This window comes from Tamandua tetradactyla, chromosome 16 (genome assembly GCF_023851605.1).
Source record: "Tamandua tetradactyla isolate mTamTet1 chromosome 16, mTamTet1.pri, whole genome shotgun sequence".
NCBI classification, from domain to species: Eukaryota; Metazoa; Chordata; class Mammalia; order Pilosa; family Myrmecophagidae; genus Tamandua; species Tamandua tetradactyla.
In genome coordinates this window covers 13,467,508-13,490,949 of record NC_135342.1, presented here as the reverse complement: position 1 = coordinate 13,490,949, position 23,442 = coordinate 13,467,508, and the positions used below count along the sequence as shown (strand labels likewise).

The 23,442-nt window shown below is 50.1% G+C and overlaps 2 protein-coding genes across 4 annotated transcripts in view; one reads left to right on the top strand and one right to left on the bottom strand.

The window, feature by feature from the left end:
• Positions 1–23,442, top strand: part of BICRA (BRD4 interacting chromatin remodeling complex associated protein) — an 83,371-nt gene that overhangs the window by 5,153 nt on the left and 54,776 nt on the right. The gene's annotated exons all lie outside the window — the stretch shown is intronic.
• LOC143658905 (uncharacterized) overlaps positions 13,259–23,442 on the bottom strand; it is a 31,356-nt gene continuing 21,172 nt past the window's right edge. For all 3 annotated transcript variants that reach the window (XR_013163360.1, XR_013163361.1, XR_013163359.1), the window contains one exon: positions 13,259–13,451. The gene's annotated coding sequence lies outside the window, so the exon portion shown is untranslated. The remainder of the gene's footprint in view (positions 13,452–23,442) is intronic.

Here is a 23,442-nt window from a genome sequence, read left to right as displayed (position 1 = left end):
AGTGGTGATGTCGTCATTCTTGGGGGGCCTTTTCCATCCAGCTGGGCCGTGACCCACCCCCAGCGGCAGGGCCCAGGCCCGGAATGGAATGCTGGCTTTTCCTCTCGTTTCCTTCTACAGAGTGGGCCCGAGAGGCCGTGCTCCTGGGCTCTGCTGGGGGTGCCAGGTGAGCAACTCAACAGCAAGTCAGAGAAGTAGCAAACGATGTCGCTGTTATTGGTTCTCCCTGGGACCCGTGCTGCCCACTCCACTCCTAGAAGTCCCCCATGTCCTCCCGTAAGGCTCACGGGGAACAGCGCTGGCATTCTTACCCGCGTGCAGCTGAGGGCACGTGGCAGGCTGATCCGGCACGGGGCTTACCTGCTCTGTGCCTCAGTTTCTTCAACTGGAAGGATAGGGATAGCAGGAAACTCCTTGGGCACGTTCCTGCATGTTCAGCGCTTCACACAATGTCTGGCATACAGCAGGCGCTCAAAAACGGTTCTCAGTTGTGATTATAATTGTTCTTTTTATTAAGAGTCACAGCTGGGTCTCCCCTGGGATCAGATACCCGAGTCCCTGCTGTTTTCCCCCAAACCCAAGGCATTCAGTGTTGGTGTTTCACACACAAGGCGACGTCCAAAGCTATCAGTTACCCTTTTGCCTCAGTTTCCTCATTTGTGATGGAGCCTCCCTCATTGATGTTGCAAAGTTTAAATGAGACTGAAATGAAGATGCAGAAAGCTTTTAGAGTGAGGCCTGCCTCCCAGGAGGAACCCAGCAAAGGTTTCTTTTGCTTGTTATTGTTATTTTAACTTTTTATTATGGAAATTTTAAAGCACAAGCCAGGAGTTGAGAGAATAGCATAATCAACCCCCGTGTACCCATCCCCAGCTTCAACAATTTTCTTCCAGTCTTTTTTTATCTATTACTCCCTCCTTCCTCCCTGTTTTTTTTTCTCCTTTTTTGCTAGAGTATTTTGAAGCAATTCCAGATTTCATATCACTGCAAATGTATATTATTATTATTCCAAATAGATGTTGTTGTTGTTAATCCTTCCTGGGGTCTGGAGTCTGTTTTACCACCTCCAGGAGCTGCCCTGCCCTGGGAGGGAGGTGGCATTAAAGCCCCTTCACGGTCAGGGGAAACCAAGGCAGTGGGCAGGGAGACAGGTGGGCCTTGGCCACTTGTCCTTTTGCAGCATTTCCCTCCTAGAGGCCTTGGTGAACTCCCCATGTTGGCCTCTCCAGGTCTCCCACCCTAGCGGCTATTTCTGATTCCACGGTTTGGGGTCACGTCCCTGGAAGCTGGCACCGGATGTTCTGCAAGGAAATCGTCCCCATAAAAGGAAGTCGGAGAGATTGGTCTGGAGGCAGGGGCATGGATGGAGTGACCCGGGAAGTGAGGGGTTACTGGGTCAGCTGCTCAGCTCAAGTCCTGTTTCTGCCCCCTTCTAACCTTGTGACTTGGGGGCAACTTCCTTCCCTTCTCTAAGCCCAGGTTAGGGAGCCTAAGTGCAGGTGTAATAGTAGACGCTTCTTTCCAGAGCCTTTGTGCCAGTTAAATCAGGTCCTGCGTGGAAAAATGTTTTGTAAGTGCCTGACCCGGGTTGGTACCCAGTGGATGGCTGTCGCCGCTGCCGTTGTTGTTAGCTGTTGTTTCTATGTGTACCCCCAAGGGGAGAGGAAATGCTCCTTCTAGGAGTAAGTTGATGGCCCTGAGCCCCCTAGCCAGGCTTTCTGTCTCATCCCCTGTGCCTTCTGTCTGTCCCTTCACACTTCCCCTGTTGGCACTGCCTGTGCTCCTGGGATCTGGGGGGCTGGCTGACTTCAGGGTGACCCCCTCCAAGCCCCCTGTGTCCCAGCTTGGCTGCCTTGGGGGCCTAGAGAGGGGCATGCCTGTGGCTGTGGGACCCTCGTTGAATGAGCCCTGGGGCCCTCGAGGGGGGCCCTGGGGACCTCTGGAGAATGGATGCTGCCTTTTGCCCACTGGGCCTGGGATGCACGTAGCCCCTGCCTCCAGCTTGCTGCTGCTGATCGCCGGTCTCCAGCCTCCCTCCTGTCCTTCACCCTACACCCAGCGCAGTGCCTCACCCATCCTGCAACGCACAGGCCAGGTGGTGTCCCTGGACCTGTCCCTATTTACAGAGCCGCAGAAGGGCTCTGCACACATTAGACTCTGAATGGCTGCTGCTATTGTTATTAATGGCACATAGTAGGTGCTTACAAAGGAATCCTTGCTAGCTCTTTAACCTCCTCTCATACCACCTTCCTCTTGGCTGATTTCTCAGCCTAGAATGTTCCCAATGTCCCTCCCTCCCCTTTCTTGGAAAGTTTTTTTTTCTTTTCTTATCTTCCCCTAATCCCTCTTGTCATTGAGATGTAATTTACATACATACAAGAAAATGCACAGAATTTAAGCATGCACTGCTGTGAGTTTGACAAATGCATGCACCTGTGTCACCCATCAAGCTAGAGAAATTGACATCGCCCCCAAAAGGTTCCCTCACTCCCCTTCGTGGTCAGCCCCCTTCCCAGAAGCATCTGCTACACTGTCCCCATCACTATAGATCAGCTTTGCCCTTTCTAGAAGGTTCACAGACATGGAATCATTCAGTGTGTAATTCTTTGGATGGGATGTCTTTGGCTTGACATCCTTATTTTGAGATTCAAACCTGCCCTGTGTCTGCAGTTCCTTTTCATCAGTGCTGAGTGTTCCACGGCATGCTTTTAACTCCTTTCTCTCAGGAAAAGAAGTTTCCTTGCCCCCGTCACCTGGCCCATGACGTCTCTTCGTCTCTTCGATCCTAACCACCCTCCCCCTGGGAATCCTTCCCAGTACCCCCCCCCCCCCAGCCCATCCCCAGGGAGATCTCATAGTTCACCTCACCACTGCGATGTCGTGGGTCTCACTGAGTTTTTCTTCAAGCCTGACTTTCCCAGTAACTCTGAGCTGCAGACCATGGGGAATCAGACTCGTCCAGGCCACGGGGCCCTGTTCTCACCTCCCGGCACTTGTGCTGATCTCCATAGATATTTGTCGAATGAATGCATGTGTGAATGAATGATGGTCATATTGCAGGATGGAGAAAGCGGAGCAGAGCCTGTGTTTCAAGGTCCTAGTCTGGGGTTTCTAAAAAGTCTGAGAAATCACCAGAGGGGTTTGTTAAAAATGCCGATTCTTTCCCTACCCTCACCCCCACCTCCTGGGAATCCTGGTGCGGTGGGGAGGGGGCCAGGAATCAGCTTTGCCTCGAGCGCCACCTGTGCACGCTCCTTTTCTGCAGGCAGCCCTGCAGAGTCCACGTGTGCAGAGTCCACGTGTGCAAATTCACCTCCTCACTACAAGTTATCTGAAAACCTAAAGTCGGTATGTGCGATGCTTTTGTGATCATTTGCGGACCTACACGGAGTGGCGAAAAATTTGAGTTGCCCAACATCCATGTTCCCAGCTGAGGTTGAACAAGGCCATGCTCTGCCTTCTTTCAGCTTCCATCCTGCAAACATGTCCTTTTCCATGGTACAACTAGTGGCACATTTTTCACATTTTTGAGGGTTTTTTTGGGGGGGAGGCTGGTGAATTCGTTTTTCAGAATGGTCCCAAGTGTAGTGCTGAAGTGCTGCCTCGTGTTCCCGGTGCCCAAAGGAGGGACGTGCCCGTGGACACTTGTGTGACACGCTTCATTCATTCAGGAGTGATTGTGCTATCGGCCCTGAGCTTCGTATCACTCCATCAACAATATATATTTAAAAAGGCATCTTTAAACAGAAACTCATATAAAACAAGGTTATGCACTGATGATCAGTTGATGAAAACGTTGTGACCAGAGGCTCGCAGGAACCAAACCCAACATTTCCTCCAGGAGCTATTCAGGGATTGCAGCGACTTTATAGAACAGAACTGCGAATATAAGGGCTGTATATAGATATATGATTTCCCTTCTCATCCCAATCCCCTCCACAGCCCCAAAGACCACCTCGTAATGTATGTAATGTGTGTCATTTATTTCATCTGTGCCCTCGCACAATGTTTGCTTTCCGTGGCGGATTTTGACATCCATAAACAGGATAGCTTGTATTTCACCTCCAGCTTCTTTTTCACCCAGTGAAATGGTTTTAGGCGCCGCCCGTGTTGCTCCTGGTACGTCTGGTTTGTTGTTTCTGAAGGCTGTGGTGCTCCTTGAACAGGCATCAGGGTTTACCTTGCACTCCCCAGGGCCACACCCCCAGGTTGCCATCGTCCGCTGGTATAGCTGGGGTTTGAATCCAGGCATTCGGCTCTGGCCGGGCCAGCCCTGCTGGTTCATTCAGCCACAGGGGTGCCTGGCCTGGCTCCCCTTAGGGAGCAGGGGTATAAATAGCCACAGCTCTGCCCTCAGGGACTGGAGAGGCCAGGGACCGGAGGGAGATAAGCCAGGTACACGCCAATCCTTCTGCAAGGTGTGCAGTGTCTTTTAGAAGGGCTAGCTGGGCCAGCGGAGGTTGGGGGAGGAGGCACTGCTTGTGGGATATGTTAGTGCATCAGGGCAAGCTTCTCGGAGGGGACTGCTGGGGGCATGCTTTGGGCTTCAGACCATTCCCAGCAGAGAGAGCCTGGGTTACTATAAATGACGGCCAGCTGAGGCTTCGTGGGGAAAGAGAGCCAGGATCTTGGGGCTGGGACATGGGTGCCTGGTTTTCTTTGGGGGAAGTGGAGGGGGAAGTAAGAGAAATAGAGAGCCTCAGATGATCTGGAGTTTGGCCTGAGCAACTCCGTGGGTGGAGTCGCCCTTTCCTGAGACAGGGTAGAGATGCCTGTGGTTTGGAGAACACCAGCTGCAGAGGGCAAAGCTCTCATACCTTCTTGGCTGATAGAGAGATGCAGAGAGGAAAGAGGTCGAGTGGATGAATGAGATGCAGGGGTCACGCGTGGAAACAAACACCTTGAGGGGGCACGGCGTGACACCTGAAGGCCCAGGGAGGGGCAGCGTTCCCCAGGGAGAGGGCACGAGGCAGTTGAGAATCCACCTGGTGGCCGCCCAGGTGGAGGGGCAGAAGCTAGACTGGAAAGGACTGGCCGCAACAGAGGAAGCGGAAGGGGAAGGCTGAGGCTCAGGCAGGGTCGGGCTCAGGAGCAGAGAGGGGGCGGGAGGCATCCGGGAAAGTCACCTGCTGCAGCAGAAAGGTCTTAGCTTCCCTGGACTGGGGTTCGAGCTTCCTGGATTTGATGCAGGTGTTCAGGAAGCGAAGGTTTCAGGAGAGAGGTTGGTAGGGGCGGGAACCAGACTGGAGTATAATGAGGGAGCTGTGGAAGGAAGGAGAACAAGCGCTTAGCAGCCAGAGATTTTATTTTATTTTTGGGGGGGCAAAGTTTTTTAAGCCTTTTCTGGAATTGAATTGCTACCAATCTATTGTAGATTTTTAAAAACTTTGTGTTATGGTAACATATACAACTCTAAATTTTCCATTTTAACTGCTTTCAGGTATATAGTACAGTGGCATTAATTACAATCGCTACCATCACCACCATCCCTTACCCCAACTTTTCATCCCCTCAAACAGGAACTCTGTACCCATTAAGCAATAACTCCCCATCCCCTCCCTCCACCCCTATCCTGTAACCTGTAATCTGTCTCTGTGAATTTGCACATTCTAGTTATTTCATATAAGTGAGATCATACAATACAAATATCCCTTTGGCTTATGTCCTGCACTGTGATGTCCTCAGGGTTCATTCATGTCGTAGCATGCATCAGAATTTCATTCCTGTTTATGGCTAAATGATATTCCATTGCATGATAGTATCTCGTTTCACTTATCCATTCACCAGTCAGTGGGCACATGGCCTGCTCCCCCCTTTGGGCCATTTCATGAATAATGCAGTTATGAACATCAGTGTAGAAATATCTGCCCAAATCCCTGCCTGCAGTCTTTTTGTGTATACCTAGGGGTGGGAACTCTGGGTCATAGGGTAATTCTGTGCTCAACTTTCTGAGGAACCACCAAACTGATTTCCACAGTGGCTGGGCCATTTTACATTCTCACCAACAATGTATAAACCAGAGATTTTTTTAAAAAGTCAAACCACCTTTGTGATGCTCCCTGTTGTCCTCAGGTAAAGGTCTGTCCCCTCGCCTCCCCTTGCAGAGCCCACATGGTCTGGCCTGGGCTTTTGTCCCTGACCCTATTCCCTGCGCTCTCTAACAGCTGCCTCCTAGCAGTGCCTCACATTCGCAGCTCGTTCTCATCCCTACCCCTTCCTTGGCTTTGCTGTGCCCTCTGCCTGGAGGGATCTTCCCAGTCTCTGGGGAAGAGGGGCATCTCATCTCTCAGGGTTCTGCTTGAATACCACCTCTTCCTCCGGGAAGCCTTCCTTGACTCCCCTGTCTAACTTCTTTCACTTCACTTGATGTCTTTCCGTCTGAGAATTTGGGATCTCCAGATTCTGACATGGAGTTATTCCCTAATCAATATTTACTGGGTGGATGCGGAGCCAGATGACCTTTACACAGACTGTGATGTGAGGGGCACACTGGGTCGTTAGGATCTGGGCAGTACTGAGAGGTTTCAGAGGGAAAAAGAAAGAGCGAGGGAAGGTTCTAGAAGAGGCAGAACTGTCGTTTCCTCACAGGTCATGAGGTGAGGGGAAAGGGGTATGGAGGCAGGAGAGGTCTGTGCAGTTGGAAAGGTGTCAGAAGCCCATTGTGGACCTTCTTGTAGGCCTGGGGGGAGGGGCCTGTGGTGTGGGGGGAGGGGCGCATTGGCAGCGGTTTGGTCTGGGCTGGGAGAGGCCTCTCTGGTCCTTTTTGGGCGTGAGGTCTTAAAAGCATGTCGTGGTTCTTAATTCTCAGAGGCCACAGACCTTTCCTTAAAGAAATCCGCACCGGAGTCCACATCCCAGACTTGGGGAAGGATTTCAGGAAGGCTGTGGATGTGGTTAGGAACCTCTGTGGGGGTGGCGGTGGCAGTGCACGCTCTTAGGTCCACACTCCCATGTGCTCACCCCGCCCCAGGCCCTGGGCTCAGCCCTTTGCAGGTCTTCGGTAACCTCTTTACCTGCCCAAGGACCTTAGGATACAGTGACCATCCCCATTTTACAGGCAGGGAAACCGAGGCACGGTTAAGGCACACAGCTGCTAAGTGGCAGAGTGGGGACTGGACACGGGCAGTCTGCCTTTAAACCCTGGGGCTTGCGGCCTCCCGTGGTGGGGCCAGAAGCTGCCTTTCTTCCCTCCCTGGCCCCTGGGAGCCTGGCCAGGGCGTGGCCGGGCCCCTCCCTCCTCCTCCCCTTTCCCCTCCTTTGCGTCTCATTAACATAACCTGGCTGGCCGCCGCCTCGGCCCGCAGAGGTGTCCGGGAGCTGGTGGGTGGAAGGCGCTGCCGTGAGTCAGCAGGCGGCACCCACTGAGGCCCGGGGCGCCCTAGGCACGGCCGGCTGGCTTGCAGCCAGCCTTGGGTCTTGGAACGAGGGCCCCACCCTTCCCAGCCTCAGTTTCCCCATTGGCAGGAGGGGCCTGATGCCCTCTCCTGGGAGGTCCCCCTGGAGGTTAAGTTGTGGCAGGAGCCGTCCTTGCACGTGTTGTGAAATTCAGACCCTTCCAGCTAGGGGCATGTGCCTGTGCGGGGCTGCCCCGGTGGTTGGGTACTTCTGCAGCTGTTGACACTAAGAGGGATAAAGGTGGGGAGCTTGGGTCAGGTTTGCTCCCCAAGTGAGTCAGGGAGAAAATAGCTCCAGTTTCCAGAGCTGTTTGGAGTTGGGAATTGCGGATCAGGGGTCACAAATCTAAATGCCTCCCCGGTGGGCTTGTTGTGGGGTTTAATTGGGATCGTGTATAGCTGAGCGAGTGGCACGTAATAAGCACTTTGTAAATGCTTGTTGCTATTATTATCCCTGGTGTGGTTATTATTACGACCCGCCTGCAGTCTACCTCCTGGGACAAGCAGAAGGGGCTGGGCTGGGGATCAGCGGATTCTCAAACTTTCATAGCACCGGGGTCTCCAGGGGATCCTGTTAAAATGCAGGGCTGGTTTTGTGGGGTTTGGGCAGCTCCGAGACTTTCTAACAAGCTCCCAGGTGACGCAGCTGCTTCTGCAGGTGGGGGACCCAAGGAGATGGCTCTTTGGCTAGCAAGGGTGGCGACTGTTTTCCCCATCGTTTTTGAGCTGCTGCTTCAAGAATTCTGCCAGTGAAATGGGGACCTTGGATGCTGGGGCTAAAGTAAGATTCTTCAGTCCTTGGTTTTTGGGTTAGAAAACACCAACTTGCAAGTCTTTTTAATGCCACTGTCTTCCTTCTTCCCCTCTTTAGAAGTGACCTCCCTGAGGAATTTGGGGTGTATTCTCTCAGCCCCCCCTTTTTATAAATACATGTTTTTTTCTCTTGACTACACAAACTTTCTGAATTTTTTCCTTTTTTTTGGAGAGTATAACATATATACAAAGCAAAGAAAGAAAAAAGCAATAGTTTTCAAACACTCTTCAAAAAGTGGTTACAGGACAGATCCCAGAGTTTGTCAGGGGCTACCATACGATCCTCTCTGAGTTTTCCTTCTAGCTGCTCCAGAACCCTGGAGTCTAGAAAGAATATTTTTTTATCATCACAATCAATTTTTTTTCTTTTTATGAAAAGTACCATATATACAAAAAATCTATGCCGTGCTATTTAAAAGCCATTTAACAAACGGCTTAGAGTTATTCCCGTGTCAGCAAGCTAGAGCCCTTTTTTTTTTTTTAAGAAATTTTTACCAAGGTGTCATGTATACAGCATAACATTTCCCCTGGTCACCACCTGTGCAGGTAGAATTCAGTGCTGTTCGTCGCATTCACAGTATCAGACCGCCAGAACGAGTCTATTCTTTTCACACCAAGAATTGTTCTTTAATTTACTTGACTACCCCACATGGATGTTTATTTTGGTTTAATTCCAATTTTTTGCTCTTAGTATATATGTCTTTTTATTTAAACGCATCTGCATATGAAGTGCACTTCCTGTAGGTAGACTGACCATCTCTGTGTGGTGATCAGAATATTTAGACGAGCACTGTCCAATATAAATATGTGAGCCATGAGTATATTATGTTGTTTTAAGTTTTTTAGTAGCCACAGTAAAAGGAAACAATGGGAAATAATGTTAATAAATTTGAGGTAGCCCAATAGATCCAAATTATTTTATCATTTCAATGTATAATCAATATAAGAATGATTAATGAGATAGTTTGCATTCCTTTTTTTTTTTTTTCTATCTTCACGGAGTCTCTGATATCCAGCGTGCATTTTACGTTCTCTGCCAATCTCAGTTTGGACCAGCTCTATTTCAGGTGCCCAGAAGCCACGCGAGGCTCAGGGTGGGCAGTGCAGGTTCGGACCATTCCTTGACATGGTCTGATGCATGTTTGCAACTTGCCAGTTGTTTTCTGTTTGTCTCGTGTATTCCTGTGTCTTCTTCTCCTGCCTCCTTTAGGGTAGTTAAGTGTTTAAGATTCCATTTCACCTCCACTATGGGCCTGTTAGGACTCCCTCTTGCTCAACAGTTTCCATTCTCCGTCCTTCGCCGGGCCTTTGGCTTCGATTCTGAGTGCGCTGGGAGCCACGGGAAGCTTCTGGCCCGGGGGGAGACCCAGCCTGGCCTTCTCGTACCCACATCTTGGGCCACTTGCGCAAGGGTGCTCTGCCGGCCAGATTCCTGGAAGTGGAACTGCTAAGGGAAAGAGGAGCGCGCGTTTGGATTTTGGTAGGTCCTGCCAAATTGCATTCCAGAAAGGCTTCGCCGTTCTCACCCCTTGCAGACAGCAGCCGGGATTTATCAAGCAGCCGCTCTGAGGCAGGCCTCTGCAGGACGCTGGGGATGCGGTGGGAGTCAGCCCGGGCCCTGCTGCTGGACAGATCTCTATCCTGGAGGCTCAGAGCAGCCTCAGGCGATACCTTGGCTCCCAAAGGAAGGCATGGTGGTCAGAGGGGCTAAAGAGGAAGAGGCAGAAAATATTCTAGGTGGCAGAAGGACCTGGCACGTCTCAGGCGTGTGAGCTGGCTGGGTCCTCCGGTGCGGCCGCAGGGAGTGTGGCAGAAAGGCAGACCGTGTTGCTTTGGAGACTGAAGATGTGGGCTTCCCGTTGGCGAGGCACAAGCCAGGGTGCGGCTTTGCAGTTGAGGGGTAAGAGTGATACCTGCTTCATGGGGCTCGTCTGTGAGGATTCGATGAGAAGGCAAAGACCAAGGCGTTGGCACTTCAAGAGCAGGAGTTGCTTGACCGTCTCCAGGTTGGGACAGGGTCACCCCAGGAACGGGGTGACCTGACCTAGAGGCAGGCTTGACCCAGGTTTCGGGCGGTGTTTAAGGTCTGGGTCAGATAAAACTTGGACTAGTCCCAGCTCTCTCCTTCCTTCCTTCGACGGGAAAATAACTGCAAAATCTGCCTCCAGGACTGTTGGGAGCGTGAAATTCAATGAGGAGGCTTTGCACCCTTGCAGACCTGGTCGAGGGAAGGCTCGAGGAGGGCCAACCACCATGGTGATCATTGTTATTAACCCAGGGTGAGCTCGAGGCACCAGTTGTGACCCCCAGGACTGTGGCCCCAGAGACGTGAGGTCAGTGGCTCAGGGTTGAGAAACCGCAGAGCTGGGATTATTCACAGCCAGGTTCGCCCGGCCCAGGCCCATGGCCTTCCCAGGCCTTTGGGGAGCAAAGACCCTCCCCCACCTTACACTGTTAGTGAGTGAGGCGCGCCACCCAAACAGCACCCCACAATTGTGATGACAACGGCCGCTGAGAGCCTTTGGCCAGCTCACTTTACTGTGAATATTCATATTTGGCTACAGAGAGGTTGAGGTTTGATTTCGGAGGGCTGCCCTAGAACCCGCGGGGGCGGGGGCGTGCACCCACCGTCTCCTCGCAGAATCCCAACAGCTGCGTCTCAGAGCTCGTCTCACCTTAAGGGTGTCTGGTTTTTTGAAACCTAAATAACTTCATTGAATATATTTGATAGTCACTCTAATTTATGTTTTACTTTTTAATTTTTTCGTCCATTATCATGAAGCTTTTTTTATTATGGTGAAATGTACATAACAGAAGTCATAAAATAAGTCACCTCGGGGACCTCTTCAAATAGAAATCCTGCACCCCCCTTGCAGACACCCCAGCTTGCACGAGGCCCACCTCCCGGTGCTGTGTTTTATTATATTTACCACTGAGATTCTCCGCTCTTTGCTGGATGGTTTAGAGTGGGCAGTGGCGTCCAGCGGGGATTGGGTGGGAAAGCGAGGCGGAAGGGTGGGGGGTAGGGGTGGGGGGTGAGGTTCTGGAAGCCCATTCTGGGAAGGAGGAGGGAGGTGTGGGTGATGGGCCTGCCTGGAGCCTGCCTGGAGGCGCCCCTGGGGACCTGGGGGGGTGGGTGTTACCTTGGACAGATGCAGTTTTCAGGGAACCAGGGGGACTCAGGCCTTTTCCGTGGTCCCTTGTCCCGTGGAGAAATTAAGGAGAGAGAGCCGAGGAGGAGGTTTCATTTGGTTCCTTGCTTCTCAAACTTGTCTTGTCCAAGCCTGAGCTCCTGGCTCCTGCTCCCTGCCCAGGATAGTCCCCGTTGTGGGTCGTGGTTCCCTGCTGCTCCGTCCTCCCAGCCCGGGGGCCTCTTCCCCTCCTTGACTCAGACTCTCTCCAGAATCCGGCCTCGTCTCCCCACCTCCGCCCTGTCCCCACTGGTCCAGCCACCCACCCCTCCCGTCTGGACTACACCGTCTCCTCTTGGGGCTTCTGGCTCCCTAGTCGCCTCCCCCAGGTGGCCAGAGGGACCCTGTTACAACCCAGCCCAGACGTCCTTTCGCACAGCGTCTCAGAGTAAAGGCCAGGTCCCCGGGAGGCCCGGACCCCGTGGGGCGCGTGTGGCTGCCGGGCATGGGAAGCAGCTGGTCCGGACCGAGGGGTGCTGCGAGGGTCGCACACACGCGGTTTCCAAGGCTTAGAGTGAAGAAAAGAGAAAGAAAATATTTCATTAAAAATATCATAGCATTTTTATATTGACTACAAGTGGAAATGATCCTTAGGTTACATAAAGTATATTATTACATTAATTTCACCAGTTTGTTGTGACTTGAAAATTTAGAAGCAGCTACATGGTTTGTATCCCATTTCTACAGGACAGGGCTTTTCTAGAAGGGTCCTCCCCTGTAGGGCTGTTGGGAGGAGCAAATGAATGTGTAACGCTTTTAGAACAGTGCCGATACCAACATAAATAAGTATTAGCTGCTATTATTTTCATTTAAATTTTTTTGTTGTTATAGTAGTTGTACATTTACAGAAAAAATTATATAGAAAATACAGAGTTGCCATACCCACAGCCCCACAGTTTTCCCTGTTAAGTGGTTATTACTGTTAATACATGATCTATTCCCTGGCTTTCCATCTGAACTCATCGCTCACTAGTACCTGCCCCTCAGTCACTCGTCTCCAGCCGCTCTGGCCTCCTTTCTCCAGCCGGACAAACATCCTGCCCCAGGGCCTTTGCACCTGCCCCCCTGCCCGGAATGCTGTCCTCCACATGCCCACGCGGCTCCCTCCTTCCCCTCATCAACCACGCCTGTCTGCGGCACTGAGACTGCATATCCCTTGCCCTCCTTCATTCCTTTTTTTCCATAACACTGAGCAACTTCTGACAATTACATCTATTTTATAACATTGTTTCATAATATTTGCAGATATTTAAATATTTATTAGCTAATTATAAAATAATTTTATGTATCACACTGGGGTGTTTATATCTTAATATTTATGTATCAGGCTATGTGTTACATTATTTTATAAATGAAATTATATCATTTACATATATTATAAATTAAAGGCATGCAATTAGCCATTTATAAATATTTAATGTAATCGGTTAGTTCTTGTTTCTGTCTGTTACCATTTTCATCCTCCCCCAAATGTAAGCCCTAAGTGAACGGGGATCTCTGTTTTGTTCGCGGCGGTGCCTCCAGCTCCCAGCACAGAGCCTGGCACTACTTATTTTCAGAATGGGTGACTATTTACTGGATGATGAATTCAGGAGGATTTGAATGTGCCAAGAGAAAATGTGCAGTCTGGAGGGATGAGGGAGTTACCTGGGGCTTACCTGGGGGAGGTGGCCCAGCCCTGGGGGGGCTGAGCACCCCGGGACAGGACGTGGGGTCCGCAGTGTCCGTGTTTGGACGTCAGATCTCGCCTTGAAGCCTGGCTCCCTCTCATTTGCTGGGTGACTTGAAGTCGTTGGCATGCCCTCTCTGAGCCTCATTGCCTCGTGTGTAAAAAAGGGAAATCAGCAGCAGCTTGTTCATTTATCTAGTAAATATTTATTGCACATCTCCCAGAAGGTAGGTCGATGACGTGGGCAACGTCCTCACCCTCACGGAGCTCCTGTTCTAGACGCCCACCTCCCAGAGCTGACATGTGAATTCGTGCGTGGTAAACTGCGGTTCCCAGAGCCACATGGGCTCCTTTAGGCTCCCCGTCCTTCATCTGTAGAAGCCCCTGTGTGCAGAATTATGAAAAGAGTAAGTAAGGACTGTTAAAATGCCCACCAGTCCCTGGTTCACGATGAAGGTGATTTATAAATGGGGCTTATGCTATGGGTGCCATATCAGGCTGAAGATAGAGATTGGGGCTTGATCTTGGAGCTTACGTTTCTCCCAAAATACTTAACGTGATGTGGTCTAGAACACTTTGTGGACAGCGCATCTCTGGACCCAGATGTGGCCCTCATGCTTTCTGCAGGCTTTTGGTGGAGACTCAGTTTCCCCTCCACGCTTCTCTTTGGGGAGCTTCTGCCAACGGTCATTCAGACTGCTGTGTTGCCCAGCCTTCACATAGAGGGTCTGAGTTGGTGCAGACCATGCTAGCTGCTGTAACAAACAAGCCCTAATTCTGTGGCTGAACACAATAAAAGTATTTTCTCGCACATGTCATAGACTAGTGAGGGTACTCCTGGTGGGGCCTCAGGCAGCCTTCCCTCTTGTGACTTTGCCTTCCCCCAAGCCCGTGGGTCCACCATAGATGAGGAAAGAGCTTAGAGGAGCACATGGCGGGATGTTTTCTGTGTCAGACCTGGAAAGCATGTGTATCATGTCCACCTACATCCCTACTTTTTTTTTTTGGGGGGGGGGGACCAAATTACTTTATTTGAAGAAATGGTACAAACAAAACAACTTGGTGGGTGTTGATACAACTTAATAGAAAAGGCAAAGGTAAACCCAACATGCATGCACTGCCCTGGTGACCACAGAAGTCACCCCGTGACTCTGGGGAAGACAGCATAAGGCTTAACTCTCATCATCGCTGTTTCCCAGGGTGTGTTTGTCAAAGAGATACTCTGCCAAGCCAGAATCCGGGGCCCCCATCTTGTGCAAGTTGGTCACGCAGTCCTACATCCCAGTGGCCGGAATTCAGTCGTGGGGCCGCACCCAACTGCGAAGGGTGCTGGGGGATGGAGTCCAGCAGTGTGTTGAGATTTGGGTGAACATGCAGCCGTCTTTGCCCATGTGGGCAGCATTTGTAAATGCCAGCATGGCTAGTGGAGTGGGCGGGAAGGACGCGTCTCTAAGGGGGGAGGCATCTGAGCTGACTGTTGTTCTGACTTGTTGGCTTGCAGCCCCACTAAGACATCTATCCCACCCAGAACACACGCACACACGCACACACGCACAGAGCTCTGAAACAAAAGTGTTGTGAAACAGCGTTTAGCCTGACTCTCTGAGTCCCTCAGCCGTATATTATTCACATTCTATTCTCTTTTTTGTGTAATACATTCTACACTTTTTCATTTGTTTCAAAGCTGGTCAAGACCCACTAACTTGATTTCACTACTCCTCAAAGGATTGTGACCTGCAGTTTGAAAAGCACTAAAAATGGGAATGGAAGTATGAAAGGGAAAGATGGGAACATTTTACCTCAGTGGGCAACTTCTGGACTCCTGAGAGTTTGTCTTCATTTCTTCAGGTGTCCCAACCCCAGTTCGAGAAACATATTTGAGGCATCGAGGCAATATCCTACTTCACAGTGATCTAGTTTTGGGATCCCATCAGGTATATTCCTGCCTCAGGGCCTCTGCACTTGCTGTTCCCCCTGCTTGAGATGCTTTTCCCCCCAGAGAGTTGCCTGGCTCTCTCCCTCCCTCCATTCCTGCGTCTGCTTACCTGTCACCTCTGCTCAGAGGCCTTCCCTGACCTCCCTGTTAAAAACTTCCTCATCATTCTCTTCCCTGCGTTACCCTCTCCTCAGAACCCTGCTCCGGTGGCTGATGGTACATTCTAGAGGAATGGGCTCCCTTATTTGAGGTTTGCCCTCCTAGAATTCAGCTCCCGAGGGCTGTGCCGAGGGCTTGGGGCCCACTGGCATCTGCCGAGGGAGCCGGTCACAGTGGGAAAGCCCTTCTGTGCAGTCAGCAGTGTGGGAAGGTGAATTTTCCCCAAGTGTTGGGTTGGAGAGGAGGGTGGAGCGTGCATAGGGGAGAGGGCCACTGGAGCCCCGAAAGCCATTTCCGGGAATGCTCTGGGATCAGTAGCATGGCTGCGTGGCATGAGAACGTATGTCTGTTGATTTATTATTTCATTAAAGAATTGCTTCGGAGCAAACAGCTTCTTCCCCTCCCATCCCGCGCAGTTCCCGAGTGGCACTTGCAAAGGCTGCAGCTGGTTAACCTCCCGGGGACCCTCTCCCTTCCACACCCCCAGTCTGGTTTTCTGTGCGTCTGTCTTTCTGACCTTTTATCAAAGTTTGATGATTTCTGTGGTTTTAATTTTTATTTTTTTCAGTGACGTTTGAAGGGGCCTGTGATGCTTAAACCCGCACTTGACCCGCTCATGGGAGTCCGCGCCCTCAGCACACCCCTCGCGTGGTCCGGGGGGGCCTCTCCATCCTCTCACTGGGGCTGTTTTTGGCTTTGGGTGGGGGCTGAGTGGAGCCTGGGGCCAAAGCCCCGGGGCCCCCCTTCATCGCCCCTGCACCCTGGCCGGCAGCGGGTGTGGAGAGACCAGCAGGTCGGCCTGGGGGACACCCAGGGACACCCCGGCTGGAGCCAGAGGGCGCAGTCCTGCCAGTCTTGACCAGCAGGGAGGAGGGAGAGGGGCAGAGTGGAGGGTGGCCGCCAGGCCCCTTGCTGAGAGGAGAGGCCTGGAGGGTTGTGCAGCCTGAGAAGTGCAGGCTGGGATGAAAGGATCATGGGGGTGATATCATATGACCATTTCTCTTTTTTAAAACCCTTGCTTCAGTTTTTTAACAGCTTTATTGAGATAGAATTCATAGAGCTTGCAGGTAACCATTTAAGTGTACCGTCAGTGGTTTTTAGTACCTTCACCGAGTTGGGCAGCCATCACCACCATCAATTTTAGAACATTTCCATCACCCCAAAAAAAGAACCCTGTACCCTTTAGCAGTTATTTAGTATTCTCCCAGCCCAAACCCCTGGCAGACGTGAATCTACCTTCGTCTCTGTGGATTTGCCTATTCTGGATATTTCATATAAATGGAACATAAAATATGTGGTCTTTTGTATCTGACTTCTTTCAGCATTCTTGTTTTCAAGATTCATTCATATTGTAGCATGGATCATTCCTTTTATTTTTCCGTTGTCTTTTTAAAAATTGAGGTATAATTCACATATCGTAAGATCCATCCTTTTAAAGTGGTCAGTCCTGTGGTTTTTTAATATATTCACAAAGTTGTGCAACCATCTCACTGTCTATTTCTAGAACGTTTTCACCGCTTTAGAAAGAAACCCAAACCCATTAGCAGCGCTCCCCAGTCCCTATAATCTCTAATCCATTTTATGTTTCTGTGGATTTGCCCGTTCTGATATTTTGTATAAATGGTGTCTTCTAATCTGTGATCCTTTTGTGGCTGGCTTCGTTCACTCTAGCCTGATGTCTTCACAGTTTATACACATTGTAGCATCTATCAGATTTTAATTCTTCTTTATTGCCAAAGAGTTTTCCAGAGTATGGATAGACCAGGTTTCGTTTAGCCTTTCACCAGTTGACGGACGTTGGAGTTGTTTCCACATTTTGGTGATGGTGAAGGAAGCTGCTCCAGTGCTCTCCCGTCAGCCCGGGCAGAAGAGGGCACTTCCAGCTGCCCGCCACCCAGGCCTCACCGTGCTGCTCCATTGTGTTCTCACAGGCACACAGAGGCCTCCTTGTCTACTTCCTTCTCCGTCCTCCCTCCCCCCTTTTCTGCCCCCCCCCTGCAGCCCCAGCCCCAGGAGCGTGAGCCTGGAAGTAATTTCCAGGGAGCCCTGGGCAGGTCTCAGAGGCATCCCTGCACCCCCGGGGAAGCCACCGCTGGTTCCTGTCTTGGTTCTTGGAGGGAAGGGAGCAGAAGGGACAGCCAGGGCTTCTGATCCGGCCCCAGGGGAGCTGCGGGGCAGGGCTTAGGAAACAAGACTTTCTTTGGAGTCTTTAAAAGAATGTATGTATTAATTGTGCTTTGTTTTTTGCAACAGAGAACACTTACCCCATATAAAACTCAAACCCAAAGACTTCTAGTGAAAGGTGTCCCTCCTTCCCCTGACTCCCACCACCCACATGTTCATCTTTGTCCCAGAGGCGCCCACCATTACGGTTTTTGGGTGTTCTTCCAAAGAGATGGTCTGTGCGCACAGAAGCACCGCACATGCACAGGACCCACCTTTGGGACACTGGTAGCAGGGTCCTCTTATGTCATGCTGCCTTTTGCCTCTTGCTTTCATTCATCTGTCAGGAGATTCTCATGCATCCAGTCCAGTCTTTTTCCCAGCTGCATAATATTCTGGAGAAAGGACCTAATGTGCTCCCCAGGTCCCTATTGCTGGGTACCTGGTTCAGTTACAGACAAGGCTCTGACGGGTAACCCGGCTCAGACCCTTTTTTTCGTAAACATGAGTGGAGCTGCAGGATAAAATCACAGAGATGAAATAGCTGCATTAAAAAAAAATTAGGGAAACTTCCAAATGTGCACAAAAGAAGAGAGAACAGTACTATAAAACCCCACTGCCATCCCCATATGCCCTAGAGACCTAGATTTTGCCACACTTGCTTTGCTGCTCTCTTTTTTGTTGTTGGCATATTTTAAAGCAAATCTCAGATCTGCTGTCATTTTACAAACAGAAGATTTCTTCATAAACACAGAGACATTCTGAGACCTAATAAATGTAAAAGTTCTTTGGTATCATTGAGGGATGTGCTCTTTTCCTTTTTTCACATTTTAAAATTGAAATGTAACTCACATCCCATAAAATCCACCATTTGAAGTGTGCAATTAAGTGGTTTTAAGTTGGTTTGCAGGGTTGTGCAACCACCGCCACAGTCAGTTTCAGAACATTTTTGTCACCCCAGAAAGAAAGTCCCTGCGCATTAGCTGTCACTTCCCACCCCTAGCCCTAAGGCAGCCACTAATCCACTTTCCATCTCTATGAGTTTGCCTGTCCTGGACATTACACGGTATCTGTCCTTTTGTATCTGGCTTCTGTCACTTAGCATCGTGTCTTCAAGGTCCATCCATGTTGTAGCATGTATCAGAATGTCACTCTTTTTAATTGCTGAATAATAATCCTTTTCCCAGAAAGACCATGTCTTGTCTATCTAGGCATCTGTTGATGGACATTTGTGTTGTTTCCACTTTTTTTGGCTGTTATGAATAATGCCGCTGTGAGCATTCATATACAATGTTTGCGTGGACATGCGTTTCATCTCTCTTGGGCATCTGATCCATTGCGGGAGCAAAGGGAGACTCTGTGTTTAACTATCTGAGGACCTGCCCGGCTGCTCTCCACGGTGGCTGCACCATTTGACGTTCCCACTGGCAGTGTACCGGGCTTCCAGTTCCTCCAAGTCCTCGCCGAGTGTTTGTTCCCATAAACAAGTGTTTATTATCAGTCTTTTTTTAATTGCAGCCGGCCTAGCGGGTGTGAACTGGTGTCTCACCGTGGTTTCGGTTTGCATTTCCTGATGGCTAATGATGTTGGGTGTCTTTTCACATGACGATGTGCATTTAAAGTTCTGATGTGTATCTCTAAATGTGGGACCGGAAGTCTGTTTTTGACGGCTGTGTCAGTTTTGTTCAGCCCCCAAACACTGCCCTTCCCTGCTCAGTTTGTCTGGCCTTTGTCTCTCCCTTTCAGAGAGCCTCACTCACGGTCATGGTTCTCTGTCCTGACCATGTTCTCCTGCAGAGAGACCTCCAGTCCCTCCTCCCTCGGGGGTGGGAGCCCTTGCCCCGCCCCCTGCTTGCTGTGTGACCTGGGGCAAGCACCTTAACTTCGCCAAGCCACAGCTGCTTCCTCTGTAAAAAAATGGGTAGCAGCCACCCTTCACAGGGCAGTCTTGAAAACTGCTTCCTGCTTCCCTTGGGCTTTCTCCTTCCTTCATTTATTGGACACAAGTTACTCCCCAAAACGGGTGTACCTCTGTTCATTTATTTAAGTTATTACGGAGTGCCTGCTGCGTGCCAGCCACTGTTCTCGGTATAGGAATTCGGCCTGAACAAGACAAGACAAAGGTCCTTGCCCTGGGGAAGCTGAGTGCTTCATGGACCAAAAGAACACGGGAAGGAGAATGGAGGGAGTGGCGCCAGTGGTAATTTCAGCCATCCCTCACTGAAAAGGTGATCTTTGAGCAAAGACCTAAAAGAGGTGAGGGAGCAAGCCAAGGGTATTCCTGGCAGAGGGAGCAGCAGGTGCAAAGGCCCTGAGGCACGGGGTGAGGACGCTTGTCCAAGTCACAGCCAGTGACTGGTGGACCCAGAATTTGAACCCGGGTCGTCTGGAGAATGAGTCTGTCTTTTTGTTACTTTATGAACCTTATTGAGCTGTAATTTACGTCCAATGTAATGTACACATTTTAAGAGTGCTATTGGATGTATTTTGACAGACATATGCCTTTGATGCCACCACTACAATCAAAATACAGAACATTTCCATTACTCCAGAATGGTTCTGGTGTCCCTTTGCAGTCAGTCCTAACTGTCAGTTGGTTTTGCCTTTTTTAGAGTTTGGTATAAATGGAATCATTCCTCTTTCAAGTTTGGCTTTCTGAGATTCATCAGTATGGTTGCATTTATCAATGACTTGTTCCTTTTTGTTCCTGAGCAGTAGTCCATGTGTGCACGTATCATGGTTTGTTGCTACATTCACTGTTGATAGACATTTGGCGGATTTCTAGTATTTGGCTGTTACAAATGAAGCTGCTATGAACATTTGTGTACAAATCTTTTTATGGACTTGCACTGTCATTTCTCTTAAGGAAATACCTAGGAGTTGAATGGCTGAGTTGGATGATAGCTGCATGCTTAACTTTATTAGAAACTGCCAGACCGTTTGTCAAAGTGCTTGTAGCATTTTCCGTTATCCCCAGCAATGTATGAGATTTCCTGTTGTCCCACATCCTCGCCATCACTTGTTATTGTCAGTCTTTTTAGACATTTTAGACATTCTAATGGATTTGTAGTGGTATCTCTTTCTGGTTTTGATTTGAATTTCCCTTATGACTGAAGATGTTGAGCAGATTGTGATTTGTGTATCTTCTTTTGTGAAGTGTCTGTTCAGATCTTTTGCTCATATTTAAATTGGGTGGTTTGTCTTCTCACTGAGTTGTAGGAGCTCTTTATATATTCTGGGTACATGCTTTTTGTCTCATATGTGTTGTAGACATTTTCTCCCAATCCACGCCTTGCCTCTTTTATTTTCTTGCTGGTATTGTTTAATGAGCAGAGAGTTTTATATCTCTCAAAGCCAAGTTTATCTTTAGAGCCTGTGCTGAGTGGGCAGTATGGCTGAGACCTGTGTCAGGCCATTTGGCAAGACAGAGATGGTCCCAGACCATGTACCAGCTCTGGGGGGTGTGAGGAGGTTGGGGAGGACGTTACAATGAAAGAGGAGAAAGTGGTGTGAGCCCCAGAAGAAGGGGACAGGGAACACTCCAGCAGGCAGGGTTCCTTCATTTGGTGGGTGGGGGGGTGGGGGGGTAGGCTGCATATTGGTCCCCCAAAGAGATCTGTGTGCATCCTCATCCAGACTGTGAATATGGTCCTCTGATGGCAAAAGGGATCTTCCAGCGGCAGCTAAGTTCAGCATGGTTAGATAGGAGGAGATCCCGGCTGGTCTGGGCGAGGCAAGTGATGTGCCCCACCACCTGCTGCTGCAAATCGTGACGACCCGCTTGGCTTAGAACAATGGAAATCGATTCTCCCGCCATTCTGGACCCCAGCAGTCCCGAACCCATTTCACTGGGTCAGAAGCAGGGTGTGGGAGGGGCGCCTACATTCCCTGTCCTCAGCCACACCCCCTCGCCCCCTGGGGTCTCACCTCCTTCTGCCCACCTCCTGCGCGGTCACCTGGTGGTACATCTAGGGCCCACTGGATGTCCCGACAGTCACCTGCTCTCACAATCCTTAGCCCATCACACCCTTCGCCATATGGGGTGACAACCACGCGTTTCATGGATTGGCGTGGGACTGTCCTCGGGGGGCCGTTTTTCAGCTTACCACACAAGAGTCCTTGAAGAGCTGGGGGCTCAGAGACAGGAAAGGGGCTGTGACAGTGGAAGCAGAGCGAGCTTGAAGACGCTCCGCTGCCGGCTTTGACGCTGAAAGGTGCAGGAAAGAGCCCTGGCCTCTTAAGAAGCCGCGAAGGCAAGAAAGCAGATTGCCCCGGAGAGCCTGCCGAAGGAAGCAGCTTTGCAGAGCCACCTGACCTTCCACCCCCGGAACTGATAACGGAGCAAGATGAGATCCCGCTAGGAAACTCGGGGCGGGGGGGCCGTGGTGGGCCTGAGGGGTTTGGCTGGGGGTGGGGGTTGGAGGTGGACCCCGGAGGCCACAGACACCCCCACCCGCTTCCTTGCTGTGGGCCTCTGGGCAAGCCCCTTGCCCTCACTGAGCCCGGCACCCCTGAAATGCAAAGGGCAAAGTACAGCCTCGCCCCAGCCCTGGTGTCACCCTCAGGAGTTGGGGATTGGTGGGGTGACAGCTCCCCTTTGGGGGTGAGCACAGTGTCCCACGCACCAGGTGGGCTCACGTGGCCCTCAGCAGCCTCTCGAGGGAGGGCTGTGATGGCTGCCGTTGTACAGGTGGGGAAACTGAGGCACAGGCTGGGTGAGAAGCCGGGGAGGAGTGCCTGATTCTGGGTGACCCTTGCAGCCCAGGGTCCTGGGGGAGGCCGAGGTACACTGTCAGAACCCCAGCTGCCGATCCCTGGGGCCTTTTAGGAAATCCTGCTGGTTTTCCAAGTGCTGGGGAGCAGTGAGGCCCGGTGGCGATCACCTCACCGGACGCAGGCCTAACCCCAGATGTGTCTCATTTTTTTAAAAAATATTTTTATTGAGAAATCTCCACACGCGTACAGTCCAACCATATTCTACAATCAGTGGCTCACAATATCGTCACATAGTTGTGTATTCTTCACCATGATCATTTTTAGAACATTTGAATCACTCTAAAAAAAGAAATAAAAAGAGGAAAAAAGAACTCATTCTCCATACCCCTTCCCCTCCCTCTCATTGACCCACAGTATTTCAATCTGCTCAGTTTTTACTCTTTATCTCCCCCTATTATTCATTTTTTATCAACTCATCTGTCCATATTTATTATCAACTCATCTGTCCATAACCTGGATAAAAGGGACATCAGACACAAGGTTTTCACAATCACAGTCACACTGTAAAAGCCGTGTCTTTATACAATTGTCTTAAAAAATCATGTCTACCGGAACACAGCTCTACAGTTTCAGGTACTTCCCTCCAGCCACTCCAAAGCACCACAAACTGAGAAGGGATGTCCGTATAATGCATAAGAATAGCCTCCAGGGTAACCTGTCCTCTCTGATTGAAATTTCTCAGCCACTGAGACTTTATTTTGTCTCATTTCTCTCTTCCCCTTTTTGGTCAAGAAAGCTTTCTCAATTCCATTATGCCAGGTCTTGGCTCATCTCAGGAGTTCTGTCCCATGTGGGCAGGGAGATTTACACCCCTGGGAGTCATGTCCCATGTCGGAGGGAGAGCAGTAAGTTCACCTGCCAAATTGGCTTAGAGAAAGAGGCCACGTCTGAGCAACAAAAAGTGTTCTCTGGGAGTGACTCTTAGCATAATTATAAGTAGGTTTAGCTTCTCCTTTGCAGGAATAAACTTCATAGAGACGAACCTCAAAATTGAGGGTCAGCCTTTTGAATTAGTTGTCCACACTGCTTGAGGGAATATCAGGAATTACCCAGGTGGGGAAGTTGAAATTTCCTCCTTTCTCCCCAGTTCCCCAAAGGGATTTTGCAAATACTTTTTTATTTTTTGCCCAGATTACTCTGGAATACATCAGGGCATCACACTCACTTGTGCAGATCAAGAAGAGCTCACGCCCTATTTAAGATTCCATGTAATTTATGATGCTCAAGTAAACTAACCATACAAGTTAAATTAAATTAGATCATGTGCTACCCAAAATATAAATTTTCCACCAAATAAACATCTCTCCCTTTGGTCATGCACAGAGGTTGAAGTTTGAAAAT